Below are 16,641 nucleotides of genomic sequence, written 5' to 3'. Positions count from 1 at the left end.
ACTACACTAATCAAGTCGTTCAGTTGAGTGTGATAGTTACTACAGTGCTACGGTAGCCGGTGAACGTATGCTAGCTGGCTAGCTGCTAGGCAGATAGGAGGACGACGAAATACGATAATAACGCAATTATCACTCTAAGACTCCACACTCTAAACTACACAATTATCTTGGATACGAAGACAGCAAAGACAACTATGTAGCTAGCTAACACTACACTAATCAAGTCGTTCAGTTGAGTGTGATAGTTACTACAGTGCTACGGTAGACGGTGAACGTGTTGGGCAGATAGGAGGACGACGAAATACGATAATTACGCAATTATCTTTGATACAACGACGGCTATGTAGCTAGCTAAGAAGAAATTGCTAAGATTAGACAAATCAGACCGTTGTACTATAATGAAATGTAATGAAATGTAATGAAAAAGTTATACAACCTGCAGACCGAAGGAGACCGAAGCGCGGATGCGACCGGCTCGCTCCAACGAGCCGGTCGCTCGTTGGGTTTCCCATATTATATTTCCTGGGACGGTCTAACCGACAGCTTTTGTAGTCAAGATATGACTCTGAGATAGACAATGACTGTGGTGACTATGGTTTATTCTGAAATGTAGTGTGACAGCAATGATAGTGACTACATGGCCTTAAAACCTCTTAAATCTTCTTAGGGATAGCCCCCTTTTTAAAAATGTTCACCTAAAATGACATACCCAAATCTAACTGCCTGTAGCTCAGGCCCTGAAGCAAGGATATGCATTTTCTTGGTACCATTTGAAAGGAAACACTTTGAAGTTTGTAGAACTGTGAATTCAATGTAGGAGAATATAACACAATAGATCTGGTAGAAGAAAATACAAAGATTTATTATTTTTTTCTACCACCATCTTTGAAATGCAACAGAAAGGTCCCACATCTAGTCATCACTCTAGTTGTAATTCCGATGGTGTCCACAAGATGGCAGCAGTGTATGAGATGATGGATAACTTGAAGTATGGGCAAACTACATGACATTTAGTGTGAAGTTACCCAGATACATTTGGGCAAATCGTGAAGGAGACATTTACATTCACATTGCATTTTTCTACAAGAATATCATCAAATATGTTCCAGTATTAGTAGCTATATTATAAGTTCAACATTTGCAATACACCCAGTTTTCATAACTCTACATATTCTTATCATTTTTGTCCAAAAGGAAAAGGCTTGCTGTCACACAAGGTTAGCAGCTACATTTTGTGACAAATAATGTGTCTCCCATAAAGCCCAGCGCATTGGCTATCTAGCTAGCTTTGTTTGATCCCGATTGATGCTTATTTGACAAAGTTACAGTTGAACAAATGAAGACCGCCTGCGTCATCAGTGTGCCATGAAGGCGTCACTCTCTGACCAAATTTGGTGTCCTATTGTCACACCCTGGTCTTAGTATTTTTTGTTTTCTTTATTATTTTGGTCAGGTCAGGGTGTGACATGGGTTATTTATGTGGTGTGTTTTGTCTTGGGGTTTTTGTAGGTATTGCGATTGTGGTTAGTGGGGTTGTCTAGAAAAGTCTATGGTTGCCTGGAGTGGTTCTCAATCAGAGGCAGGTGTTTATCGTCGTCTCTGATTGGGAACCATATTTAGGCAGCCATATTCTTGGAGTGTTTCGTGGGTGATTGTTCCTGTCTCTGTGTTTGTTTGCACCAGATAGGGCTGTTTCGGTTTTTCACCTTACGTTTATTGTTTTGTATTGTATCGTCATTATCTTTATTAAAGATGTATGAAGATAACCACGCTGCATTTTGATCCTCCTCTCCTTCGACACACGAAAACCGTAACACCTATAGGATATACTACACCCCTAACAATATAGTAAAGTCTGGTTACGTTCTAGGATCTCTGAGGAATAAATATGAATGTGATTTGACTGCTGGAAACAACGTTTAGGGTTATATTTTCACAGATGATTCCTTTCTTTGCAAATTGAATGAGTGAAAATGCAAAATCGACCGTGCATGCTATTTGGACCTTTTTAGGATATTAAAAAGGATTTCATCTAACAAAACACCACTTCATGTTATCTCTGGGACCCTTTGGATGATAAATCAGAGCAAGATTTCAGAGTGTAAGCACACATTTCACCTTCAGAGGTGATTTTATCAAACCTATCGCGGTGAAAAATGTGTTTTGTTGTCAGAAGCTCTCCTCAAACAATAGCATGGCATTATTTCTCAGAAACAGCTACTTTAAATTGGACAGTGCAGTTATTTTAACAAGAATTTAAGCTTTAAGCCAATATAATACACTTATATGTACCGACATTTGTTGTTTCTCTAAAATCTGCGATTGTGACACAAGGCACTGCATGATTTACAGCTGTCCCGTTGCCTATCCCTAAGGATCGGACCCTTTTTTTCCATTTTTGCCTGAAATCACGTTGTGGTGGAATTATTGTAATTAAAAGGAGAGACTTTTAGATTTCTTCAAAACAATCAAACTTTATTATTTAATTACTGCAGTAATGGAGCTGGTCGGTAATCACCCCTGGAAGGGATCACTGAGAACAAGCTGGTTTGAGCCACATCATTTTATAGTAAAGTCCGTCCTCCTTCAGTCTACATGACACACAACAGATGTATGGAATGGGTTACAAGGTTAAGATTGTATGAAAGATACTTATAATTCACAGCAAACAGTATCTGCTGTAAATACTGTCCTCATTGTGTAGAGACCAGGGCCTGGGCCCCCAACTCCATACTGGAGCAATCTCCCCCTGGTACCCAAGTACAGAAACATTAACTCATGTTCTAGAATGCGGTATCACCCAAAGATATCGTAAATCTCCTGTCAGTGTTAAATCTCCCAGAGGCCCACTTTCAGTTCACACAGACCCAATAAAGTTATAAGAACCCTCTATTCTGTTTCATAAAACAACCATTTGATGCAATTACACCATTATAACATAATCTTGCAATTTTGCTTTCACAACATACCCAAATCTAACTGCCTGTAGCTCAGGGCCTGAAGCAAGGATATGCATATTCTTGATACCATTTGAAAGGAAACACTTTGAAGTTTATGGAAATGTTAAATTATTGTAGGACAATTTAACACATTTGATCTGGTAAAAGATAATACAATGATAAAAAAACGTTTAAAAAAATATATATTTGAAATGCAAGAGAAAGACCACAATACATTACTCCAATTTAGGTGAAATTTAGACTATGGCCACTAGATGGAAGCAGTGTATGTGCAAAGTTTTTGATACATTTTCAAGTTCATAACTGTACACTCTCCTCAAATAATAGCATGGTATTCGTTCACTGTAATAGCTATTGTAAATTGGACAGTGCAGTTAGATTAACAAGAATTTAAGCTTTCTGCCCATATCAAATATATGTCCTTGTTACTTACAAGGGGGGTCACCGATCCCGTAGAGATTAATGGCCATGTACTCTTGTAATCTCCACCCGGCGCAGCCAGAAGAGAAATGGCTACCCTTCAGAGCCTGGTTCCTCTCCAGGTTTCTTCCTAGGTTCTTGCCTTTCTAGGGAGATTTTTGCTAGCCACTACGTAGATTCTACATCTGCATTGCTTGTTCTTTGGGGTTTTAGGCTGGGTTTCTGTATAGCACTTTGTGACTGATGTACAAAGGGCTTTACAAATACATTTTATTGAAGTTGCTCGAATGATTCCAAATGTAGGCTATTCATATAAAATGTTACCGTTTCGTCTGTCAGTGACTTGGTGTGTGTTGCTGGAGATGTTAATCATGTCATATATATCAAAATCCAATTGTATTTGTCACATGTTTCATAAACAACAGGTTTAACAGTGAAATGCTTACTTGCAGGATCTTTTTCAACAATGCAGAGTTAAAGATGAAGATAGAAATAAAATAGAAATAGTGACACGGAATAAATACACAGTGAATAACGAGTGGAAATAACATGAGCATATACAGGGAGTACCAGTACAGAGTCAATGTACAGAGGTATGAGGTCATTGAGGTAGGAGTAAACAGGCTAGCTAAAAGGATAGATAGTAGTCAGCAGAAGCAGCCTATCTGGTGAGTGTGAAATGTGTGCAAGTTTGTGTGTGCGAGGGTTCTTCTCAACAAAGAAGAACCCTGTGCCGGCGGGAGAGGATGAAGGATGTATAAATCCTGCAGCTAGGGAGTCCCCAATGTAGGTGTCCATTGCCTTCGTCTCCGGTCCTGATCAAGAGTTGTCCCTGGGTTGGAGTGGTGCTAGGGAGAAGGTCTATCCTGCAGTTATATGGTCGGTGCGGCAGAGGTGAAGTGGCCCGGGTCTTGTTGAACACCACGATGAAGGTCCTGGTGCACCACGGGAATGGTGGAGAGGTCCGGGGCACCTTCTGAGCCCCCAGGAAGACGTACCGGGGCAGGTTGCGCTGACTTCAAACACTGGGCATGGCAGAACGGACTCCAGCCCATGATGGCACCAGTTGACCATTTGATGAAGGGATTGTGTCGCTGGAGCCAGGAGAATCCCAATACCATTGGAATCTGAGGAGACTTGATGAGCAGGAATTTTATAGTCTCGTTGTGATTCTCTGACACTCGTAGGTTAATGGGAGTGGTAATATGAATGACCCATCCAGCGCTCTAACATCCATGGGAAGTGGAGAGGGGCTGAGTGAGGATGTTCAGCTCGGAAGCCAGGGTAGCGTCAAAAGAACTCTCATCGGCCCCAAAGTCAATGAGGACCCGGAGAGATTTAGTCTGGCTTCCCCACAGCAGAATGGCATGAACAGGGGTGCGAGCAAGGGAAGAAAGGAAAGTTCTCCATATGGCCCACATGCGTACTAGCTCCTACCAGTCAGCCTGATCTCTTTAAAGGACAAGAGGACAGAACAATACCAAGAGTCCTGCAATATAGACAACTCTTCATGTTGATCCTGTATTGCTATTCCGCTGGCGACAGCCCAGGTCAGGCAGAGTGGTCAGGCAGGCGGGCTCAGAGACTGGACAGGCAAGGGTCAAAACCAGGAAGGCGAAGAAAAGAGAGACTGTTTGACTTGACAAACTAGATGAACTGGCACCAGACAAACAGAGAACACAGGTATACATACACGGGATAATGGGGAAGATGGGCGACACCTGGAGGGGGTGGAGACAATCACAAAGACAGGTGAAACAGATCAGTGTGTGACAAGTACTAGAGATTATATCTTATTTTTTCCCCCTCATCAGAATTTCTCACAAATTTATTATGTCTTCACCGCCCCTGTTTTTCTGAAATGTATATCCCATGCAGTTTAGTTTACCTACAGTTTGCTGTTATCCTAACATTTTCCATTATTTGTTTCTTCTTGCATTTCTCCAGGACTCACAGGCTTTAAGAGATGCCATTTCAATGTCTTCCTTTTGCAGGATAAGGAATTCTTAAACCAAAATTTTACTGGCATTAACTTAAAACTTCTTATGGCTTAGATCCCGCTAACGGGATCGATATGACAACAGCCAGTGAAAGTGCAGGGCGTCAAATTCAAAACAACAGAAATCTCATAATTAAAATTCCTCAAACATACAAGTATTTCACACCATTTTAAAGATGAACATGTTGTTAATCCCATCACAGTGTCCGATTTCAAAAAGTCTTTACAACGAAAGCACACCAAACGATTATGTTCGGTCTGCACCTAGTCACAAAAAGCAGAAATAGAGATAACATGAATCACTAACCTTTGATGATTTTCATCAGATAACACTCATAGGACTTCATGTTATGCAATACATGTATGTTTTGTTTGATAAATTTCATATTTATATCTAAAATTCTCAGTTTACATTGGCGCGTTCAGTAATTTTTTACTTCCAAAACATCCTGTAATTTTGCAGAGAGCCACATCAATTTACAGAAATACTCATCATAAATGTTGATGAAAATACAAGTGTTATGCATGGAACTTTAGATTAACTTCCCCTTAATGCAACCGCTGTGTCAGATTTCAAAAAAGATTTACCGAAAAATCACACCATGCAATAATCTGAGTACCACGCTCAGCCAACAAAACAAGCCATACAGATATCCGCCATGTTGTGGAGTCAATAGAAGTTAGAAATAGCATTATAAATATTCACTTACCTTTTTTGATCTTCATCAGAATGCACTCGCAGGAAGCCCAGTTCCACGAGAAATGTTTGTTTTGTTTGTACACAATCCAAATTCACGAGGCGCGGGCAAGTCCAGGCGAAAGTTCAGACGAAAAGTCATATTACAGTTCGTAGAAACATGTCAAACAAAGTATAGAATCAATCGTTAGGATGTTTTTTTTTATCATTAATCTTCAATAATGTTTCAACTGGAGAATTCCTTTGTCTGTAGAAATGCAACTCTGGCAGAGCCCTTACTCAATCAGCTCTCATTCCCCCCTCCTTCACAGTAAAAGCCTCAACAAAGGTTCTAAAGACTGTTGACATCTAGTGGATGCCTTAGGAAGTGCAATATGACCCCATAGACACTGTATATTCGATAGGCAATGACTTGAAAAACTACAAACCCCAGATTTCCCACTTCCTCATGTCACGTTCTGACCTTTATTTCCTTTGTTTTGTATTTATTTAGTATGGTCAGGGCGTGAGTTGGGTGGGCAGTCTATGTTTGTTTTTCTATGATTTGGGTATTTCTATGTTTCTGCCTAGTATGGTTCTCAATCAGAGGCATGTGTCATTAGTTGTCTCTGATTGAGAATCATACTTAGGTAGCCTGGGTTGCACTGTTTGTTTGTGGGTGATTGTCTATGTTGATGGCTTGTTTCAGCGCAGCTCACATTAGCTTCACGGTTGTTATTTTGTTTACTGTTTTTTTGTATAGTGTTTCAGTGTTCCGTTCTTTCTTTAATTAAACATTCAACATGAACACATATCACGCTGCATATTGGTCCTCCGATCCTTCTCGGCTCTCCTCTTCAGATGAAGAGGAGGACGACCGTGACAGAATCACCCACCAACCAAGGACCAAGCGGCGTGGTAAACAGAGGCAGCAACAACAGCAACAGCGGCGCAAAGAGGAATGGACATGGGAGGATGTATTGGACGGCAAGGGTTGCTACACCTAGGAGGAGATCCTGGCGGGAAAGGATCGCCTTCCATGGGAACAGGTGGAGGCAGCTAGGAGAGCAGAGGCAGCCGGAGAGACGAGCCGGCGATATGAGGAGGCAGCACGGCAGTGCGACAGGTACGAGAGGCAGCCCCAAAAATGTTTTGGGGGGGGGACAGACGAGGTGTGGTACTAAGCCAGGTAGCAGACCTGAGCTCACTCCTCGTGCTTATTATAAGCAGCGCATTACTGGTCAGGCACCGTGTTATGCGGTTAAGCGCACGGTGTCGCCAGTACGTGCCCATAGACCGGTGCGCTATAGGGCAGCCCCCCGAAAGTGCCATGCGAGTGTGGGCATCGAGCCAGGGCGTATGGTGCCTGCTCAGCGGGTCTGGTCGCCGGTACGCAGTTTTGGTCCAGGGTATCCTGCGCCGGCTCTGCGTGCTGTGTCTCCAGGGCGCTGGGAGGGTGCAGTGCGTCCTCTGCCTGCGCTCCGCCTCGTGCCGGGCAAATGTGGGAGTGGAGCCTAAGGGAGAGGTGCGTGTAGTAAGCACTAGATCTCCGTGCTTACCCACAGCCCGGTTCAACCTGTGCCTGCACTCTGGAGGGTCCGGGCTAGAGTAGTTGTCCAGCCTGGGGAAGTGGTGCCAAGGTTGCGCCTGTCCGGCGCTGCTGCCGGAGTCTCCCGCCTGTCCGGCGCTGCTGCCGGAGTCTGAGGCGCCAGAGCCCCTCAGCCCAGAGGCGCCAGAGCCCCTGCCCCTCTGTCCAGAACTTCTGCCCCTCTGTCCAGTGGGGTCATTGAGAGGGGTGGCCATGGTTAGAAAGCCACGGAGGCGGACAATAAAGCGGACTAAGACAATGTTGAAGTGGGGTCCGCGTCCCGCGCCAGAGCCGCCACCGCGGACAGACGCCCACCCAGACCCTCCCCTATAGGTTAAGGTTTTGCGGCCAGAGTCCGCACCTTTGGGGGGGGTACTGTCACGTTCTGACCTTTATTTCCTTTGTTTTGTCATTATTTAGTATGGTCAGGGCATGAATTGGGTGGGCAGTCTATGTTTGTTTTTCTATGTTTTGGGGTATTTCTATGTTTCGGCCTAGTATGGTTCTCAATCAGAGGCAGGTGTCATTAGTTGTCTCTGATTGAGAATCATACTTAGGTAGCCTGGGTTTCACTGTGTGTTTGTGGGTGATTGTTCCTGTCTCTGTGTTTTGCACCAGATAGGGCTGTTTTTGGTTTTCCACGTTGGATAGAAAACACTTTGAAGTTTGTATAAATGTTAAAATAATGTATGAGATTATAACACAATAGATATGGTAGGAGAAAATACAAAGAAAAACCAACCTGATTTTTTTTTTTTGAGAGCCCATGCTCTTACAATGGAACGTATAGGGGCATAATCAAATCCAGCTCCCAGATTGCAACTCCTATGGCTTCCACTAGATGTCAACAGTCTTTGTTCAAGGTTTCAGGCTTGTTTCTTCCAAAACGAGGAAGAAAAATTAGTTTTAGTTTTAGTTGCAAAATACATGTAGAAATTTCTATTGTTCAATTATTGCACCCACACTGCTCGCGCGCACCAAAGATCATCTGCGTTTCCAAGGGCTAAAATAGAAGTCAGTTCTATTTGTGATGGCGCTGCAAGTCCTGCCTCTCCAATCTCCTCATTGGTTTATAGGAGCAGGTATCCACGTGCCATCTTCTTATTGGTTATACTCACGTGGGTGACTGAAAGATGAACGAGGTCAGTGGCGGTAATGTACCTTATTTCTGAAAGTTGCCAATTGCAATATTCCTTTAAATTTTTTAAAATTTCATCTTTATTTAACCAGGTAGGCAAATAGCGACCTGGCCAAGATAAAGCAAAGCAGTTCTACACATACAACAACACAGAGTTACACATGGAGTAAAACAAAAGTACAGTCAATAATACAGTAGAAACAAGTCTATATACGATGTGAGCAAATGAGGTGAGATAAGGGAGGTAAAGGCAAAAAAAAGGCCATGGTGGCAAAGTAAATACAATATAGCCAGTAAAACACTGGAATGGTAGATATGCAGTGGAAGAATGTGCAAAGTAGAAATAAAAATAATGGGGTGCAAAGGAGCTAAATAAATAAATAAATAAAATAAAATAAGTACAGTAGGGAAAGAGGTGTTTGTTTGGGCTAAATTATAGATGGGCTATGTACAGGTACAGTAATCTGTGAGCTGCTCTGACAGCTGGTGCTTAAAGCTAGTGAGGGAGATATAAAGTCAAGAGAAGAAAAAGCCTGGAAGGAGAAGAGATTACTAGAAACAATTTGTTTGACCGTTTTATGTGTGGATTAATTTGTGGAGTAGAAGACCTTGTGCTTTTCAAGTAAAATAACAACTCAATGTTTATATCCCAGGACAAATTAGCTAACAACAGCAAGCTAGCTAAATAGAGCAAATTAGCTAGCAAGTGCAGCTAGCTAGCTAGCTAAATTGCCATAAATGTTTAATACTTTTCGACCTGTCCTCAAATTAATATAATTTATATATAATTTATACTTTGAGATTTATTTTAAACTGCAAAACCCTTACGCACCACTGCACTTTGTATACCAGGGTTGGCTGACCTTCTCTTGTCACTCGTAGGCTCAGTCACTGGTATACTTTTATTTACAAAGCCATTTTGGGTTTACTACCTTTTTATTTGGGCATTTTTATTGTTCAGAAATGTGGTGGGTACTCTCTTCGTTAGCTGGACTTTGTCCTGCTAACTGTTCCAAATCTCCGAACTGAATTTGGTAAAAGGGCTTTTATGTACTTTAAATCACTGATGAATGATCTTGAGACTGATTCCCTGATCTGTCAATGTTTTTAATTTGATGTTTTTGATTTTTTTATACTCTTGTGAATTCTATGGTTTTTACTAGATTACTTGTAGTTTTTCATGTTGTTTGTCTGTAATTTTTGTAATGACTTGGTGCTGCCTATTTTGGCTAGGACGCTCTTGAAAAAGTGATTTTAAATCTCAATGAGCCCTTCCTGGTTAAATAAAGGTTAAATAAATAAAATAAAATAAAAAATTGGTTCAGGGTTTATTTTGATATTTTAACCTGCATGTTGTGATCATGTATGGTGTGGGGGGAAAAATACATTCATGCACGATGGAGCACTCGCACAGCCGGTTTGGATTCCGTGTCAGAGTTGGAAATCAGTCTGTGCGTGCGCGATGTAGAGGACGTGCACCTGCTAATATCGCTTTCCTATGGAACATATTTCCTTATGAAATATTATAGTTTAATTACATTTTAGTGTACCTGAGGATTAAATAGAAATGTATTTTGAGTTGTTTTAACAAAGCTTAGCGGTAGCTTTTTGGATTCCTTTCTCTGCATGTTGAACGAGTGGATTACTCAAATCGATGGCACCAACTAAACAGACCTTTTGGGATATAAAGAAAGATTTTATCTAACAAACGACACTACATGTTGTAGCTGGGACCCTTTGGTGTCATGGTCGTCGTAAGGAGGAGACCAAGACGCAGCATGATAAGTGTACATTCCTCTTTATTAAAGAATGAACACTGAACAAAACGAATAAAACAAACCGTGACGCTAATATGGCTAGTGCAGACACGCAACTAAACATAGAATAAGAACCCACAAACACCCAAGGAATATGGCTATCTTAATATGGTCCCCAATCAGAGACAACGATAAACAAATGCCTCTGATTGAGAACCAATCTTGGCAACCATAGACATATAAACACCTAGACTTACAAAAAGCCCTGGACATACAAAAAACCCTAGACAATTAAAAAAACACCCTCGTCACACCCTGACCTAACCAAAATAATAAAGAAAACAAAGATAACTAAGGTCAGGGCGTGACATTTGGATTGCAAATCAGAGGAAGATTTTCAAAAGGTAACTGAATATTTAATTGCTATTTGTGAATTTATGAAACCTGTGCTGGTTGAAAAATATTTTGAGGTGGGGCAACGTCCTCAAACAATCACATGGCATGCTTTCGCTGTAAAGCCTATTGTAAATCGGACAATGCAGTTAGATTAATACAAATGTAAGCTTTTAACCAATATAAGACACTTGTATGTACCCAAATGTTTAATATCCATAATCGTTCTGATTTTTTATTTGAATTGAGCACCCTCCAATTTTACCGGAAGATGTCGATAGGTGTCGACACCTAGTCGTAAGAAGTTTAGTTTTTGCAAGTGGGACATAAGTACACAAGCAACATATACTTAAAAAACAAGTACATACGCAACCAAAATCTGCAAAGGGCAAAACCTGCTTCAAACCAACTCCTTAGAATATTTTTTAGGCCTGCGGTTATAGAAACCATAACAATCCATCTCTTTTAATAAGAGAAGGAAATGCTAGGGCTACAACCCAGCAGGAGGAGGGATGGACAAATCGGTAGGCTCCTGCCAAGAATAACATTTAAAACAACATGAACCCAAAGACACTTCAACGGTATACAGCTCCAAAACATACTCATATAATTCCCCACCTCAGATTGGGTACATGTATTACATGACTCACTATCCACAAGCTTTACCTTGAAACTTCACTCTGGGGACAATTAAAACTTATGAGCAAATTTAAAATGAATAAATTGATGGGTGAGGATGTTAAGAGACAAAAATATTGCCCCATATTGTGGTCCCAACACCATTCAAACCCTGCACTTTGTCGGTCCCTTACCCATACCTCCATATCATGTAAATGTTTATATTGTGAGTCACTAACCTATCATACAGTGAGGACACCATTCAAGCTTTCCCTGGACATGAAAATGATTTCAATAAAGAATGGGAGCCTGGTTTGGTGTCCCATGGTACTAGGTAGGTTTTCAGTCTGAGATAAAAAAAATATTTAAAAACACTGGAAGAACAAGGGAGAAAATATGACTCTTTCAGTTCTTGAAAGGCACCAGGCCCTTGCAGATTGAAGATATCCTTCAAAACATGAAGGCTTCACCAAGAAGGTAATGTAAAGGGCATAGAGCCAGATCAAATAAATGTGTTATTCAAAATAAGAGATACAATTGAAGTCGGAGGTTTACATACACTTACATACACTTTACATACACACAAATGTCTTGTTAACAAACTATAGTTTTGACAAGTTGGTTAGGACATCTACTTTGTGCATGACACAAGAAGCTTTTCCAACAATTGTTTAGAGATATATTATTTCACTGATAATTCACTGTATCACAATTCCAGCAGGTCAGAAGTTTACGTACACTAAGTTGACTGTGCCTTTAAACAGCTCGGAAAATTCCAGAAAAATATGTCATGGAAGCTTCTGATTGATGTCATTTCAGGTGTACCTGTGGATGGAAGGCCTACCTTCAAACTCAGTGCCTCTTTGCTTGACATCATGGGAAAATCTAAAGAAATCAGCCAAGTCCTCAGAAAAAAATTGTAGACCTCCACAAGTCTGGTTCATCCTTGGGAGCAATTTCCAAATGCCTGAAGGTACCACGTTCATCTGTACAAACAATAGTACGCAAGTACAAACACCATGGGACCACGCAGCCATCATACCACTCAGGAAGGAGACGCATTCTGTCTCCTAGAGATGAACGTACTTTGGTGCGAAAAGTGCAACTCAATCCCAGAACAACAGCAAAGGACCTTGTGAAGATGCTGGAGGAAACGGGTTCAAAAGAGTCTATATCCACAGTAAAACGAGTCATATATCGACATAAACTGAAAGGCTGCTCAGCAAGGAAGAAGCCACTGCTCCAAAACCACCATAAAAGAGCCAGACTACAGTTTGCAACTGCACATGGGGACAAAGATCGTACTTTTTGGAGAAATGTCCTCTGGTCTGAAGAAACAAAATAGAACTGTTTGGCCATAATGACCATCATTATTTTTGGAGGAAAAAGGGGGATGCATGCAAGCCAAAGGACACCATCCCAACTGTGAAGCACGGGGGTGGCAGTATCATATTGTGGGGGTGTTTTGCTGCTGGAGGGACAGGTGCACTTCACAAAATAGATGGCAGGAAAATTATCTGGATATATTGAAGCAACATCTCAAGACATCAGTCAAGAAGTTAAAGCTTGGTCGCAAATGGGTCTTCCAAATGGACAATGACCCCAAGCATACTTCCAAAGTTGTGGCAAAATGGCTTAAGAACAACAAAGTCAAGGTATTGGAGTGGCCATCACAAAGCTCTGACCTCATCCTACAGAACATTTGTGGGCAGAACTGAAAAAGCTTGTGCGAGCAAGGAGGCCTACAAACCTGACTCAGTTACACCAGCTCTGTCAGGAGGAATGGGCCAAAATTCACCCAACTTATTGCGGGAAGCTTGTGAAAGGCTACCCCAGACATTTGACCCAAGTTAAACAATTTAAAGGCAATGCTACCAAATACTAATTGACTGTATGTAAACGTCTGACCCACTGGGAATGTGATAAAAGAATTAAAAGCTGAAATAAATCATTCTCTCAACTATTACTCTGACATTTCACATTCTTAAAATAAAGTGGTGATCCTAACTGATCTAAGACAGGGAATTTTTACTCTGATTAAATGTCAGGAATTGTGAAAAACTGAGTTTAAATGTATTTGGCTAAGGTGTATGTAAACTTCCCGACTTCAACTGTAACCAAAGTTGTGCAGAGATAGTTATTGATTCGGTAACAAACTATCAATGTAGTTTTTACAATATATCCCATAAAATATATCCCGTCTTTTTCTTTATCCCAGAAGAAGGAAGGTCCTAAATTCTAATTTGCGGAGACTTGGCCTCCTCTATTTTCCGCAAAGGTTCATTAGTTGAAGAGTCAAGCCAAATATTCAGTGACCTGAGCTGAAATGCCCAAAAGTAGAGTTTAAAGTTGCGTAGAGAGCGCCTTCCAAGCTTTCTTGGGCGTTGTACGGTGGAGAGGCTAATTCTAGGACTTTTCCCATTCCAAATGAAATTTCTCACCGAGATATCTATGTCCTTAAAGAATGAAGTTGGAAGAGGAAGCATTGAGAACAGGAAATTAATTAAAGGAAAGACAATCATTTTAATAACTGAAACTCTTCCACAAAGAGTCAAATGAACTAGGGACCATGTACTTACATCTTTTAAAATTTTTATTCAATATTGCACTGAAATTTTCATTAATCACGACCTGCAAATTGGATCTAATTTGAATGCCCAAGTATGTAAATCCCTTATTTTCTAAAGTGATAGATAAAGAGGGTAATGTGACTTGTTTGGCTGTGGGGTTTAGAGGAATTAAGATACACTTGGATCAGTGGATTTTATGGCCAGAGAAAGAGCCAAATTGTTTAAAGAGGTCAAGTATGTGTGGTATAGAATTAAAGATATCAGACAAATCCAGTAAGATGACATCAACCAACAGGTACATATGGTTGACTTTTTCTCTGATCTTAATAGGCAAGATTCTTATTTTTCCTAATGGCCTTGGCTAGCGGTTCTAACGAAAGGGCAAATAGACCGGGACTCATAGGACAACCCTGTCTTGTGGATCTTTGTAGGGTAAACTCTGGGGAGGCAGAATGGTCAGTAGACACGGGCAGTGGGTCATAGACCATACTAATACATTTAGTTCCAAAACAGCCCATAAATACTCCCATTCCACATGGTCAAAAGCCTTCTCTGAATCTTTTACCTTTATTTAACTAGGCAAGTCAGTTAAGAATAAAATATTATTTTCAATGACTGCCTTGTTCAGGGGCAGATCTACAGATTTTTACCTTGTCAGCTCAGGATTTGATCTTGCAACCTTTCAGTTACTAGTCCAATGCTCTAACCACCAGGCTACCTGCCGTGACATCTAGTGAGAGGACAGCATAAGCCTGTGGTTGAGAGGAGTCTTCAATATGTAATAGGTGGTGTATGTTTTCCAAGGCCAACTGACCCTTTATGAATCCAGATTGGTCCGGCTTAACCAAGGATGATATGCAAGTATCTAGTCATTTTGATAAGACCTTCACAAAGAGTTTAATATTGCAGTTCAAAATCGATAAGTGCCTGTAGTTTGAACATTCAAGTTGGTCCTTGCCACCTTTCAATAGCAAGGAAATAAGAGCTGTTTTGTGGTCACTATGGAATATCCCAGTCTACAACGAGTTGTTGATTGAGTCTAGTAATAGAGATCCGACTAAATCCCACACAGCCAACAATAATTCAGGAGGGATACCATCCAACCCTGGAGTTCTGCCAAGGAGATGGGTGCATCTAATAGACTCACTTGATTAAGAGATAGGGAAGGGAGGTCCAATTAATTTAAAAAGGACAACATCTTCCTAGAGGCTTCAGGAAATTCAGAGGTGTACAGATTGGAATAGAAAGTAGTGCAAGTATGATTAATTTGGGACGGAAGGGTACAAAGTTTACTGTTATTGTTCAACATAAATAGATGAGAAATGTTCAGTTTGCTTCAGTCTCATGGCCAAATGCCTTCTTCGTCCATTCACATTCTCAGTCATTCAGTCTAGCTTTTAAAGCCTTAGAACTAGTCACCATCTTATACTCAGTTATATAAATGTGGGGAGTTCTCTCTGTCCATTTCCAGTATAGTTAGACTTGTTTAGGTTTTTAACTCTGACGTCATGAGAAGGATGTATATTCCTCTAATGCAACACCTTGTTACTTCCCACAATGTATGTGGTTCTACCCTGGTTGTGCATTAAGCTGTAAGAGATCCTTATTCAGAGTCATAACAACAGATCATGCCTTAGCTTAGAATCATAACAACAGATCAAGGCTTAGCTTAGAATCATAACAACAGATCAAGGCTTAGTTTAGAGTCATAACAACAGATCAAGGCTTAGCTTAGAATCATAACAACAAATCAAGGCTTAGCTTAGAGTCATAACAACAGATCAAGGATTAGCTTAGAGTCATAACAATAGCCCACAATAAACCACAACCTTGGCACTGTTAGCGTCACATACTTACCAACTGAACCACACATCTCTCCTATCCCCCATCCTCTCTCTCTCTCACACCCACCTCTCCCCCTCTCATCATTTCCCTCTCTTCCCACATACTTCTCTCCTACCTCTGCTCCATCTTTTCTCACTTTCCCCATCTTCCTTCCTATCTTCCACCTCTCCCCTGGTCAGAATGCAGACCCACGTCCTACAGTGCTCTACATTCACATCAAGCATTGCCAGAACTAATCCTTAATATAGAAAACTGCACTGCACACTCCCTGATCCTCTTAGGGAGGAATAGAAATGCATGGAGGTGAATTTTATTAGGCTGTTGTTATAGCAATAGGAGCCTTTCTCCCACAATGGGAGCCAATAAAAACTGCAGAGGCTATACCCATTTCATCTTTCATTTTAGGGTCGGGGCATAAGGATTCACACATAGAATAGGTTGGATGCCCCACCTTTTTTCCCCTCTAGATCTCACATTTAACTAGATTCTATATGGAAAAGAAACAATATTCATTCAGTGTTTAAAATGGAGAAGAGCTCATGTGAAACTGATGACAGAGTGAGTCTTAAATTGCATTTGGAGGATAGAGAGAAGAATGATGGAGGGATGAGAAGAGGAGAGCGAGATTGAGTGTGTGTGAGAGAGAAATGGAGAGAGGGACAGAATGCGAGGTAGAA

Source organism: Oncorhynchus nerka, linkage group LG13 (assembly GCF_034236695.1).
Source record: "Oncorhynchus nerka isolate Pitt River linkage group LG13, Oner_Uvic_2.0, whole genome shotgun sequence".
NCBI lineage: Eukaryota > Metazoa > Chordata > Actinopteri > Salmoniformes > Salmonidae > Oncorhynchus > Oncorhynchus nerka.
This window is presented reverse-complemented; position numbering follows the sequence as displayed.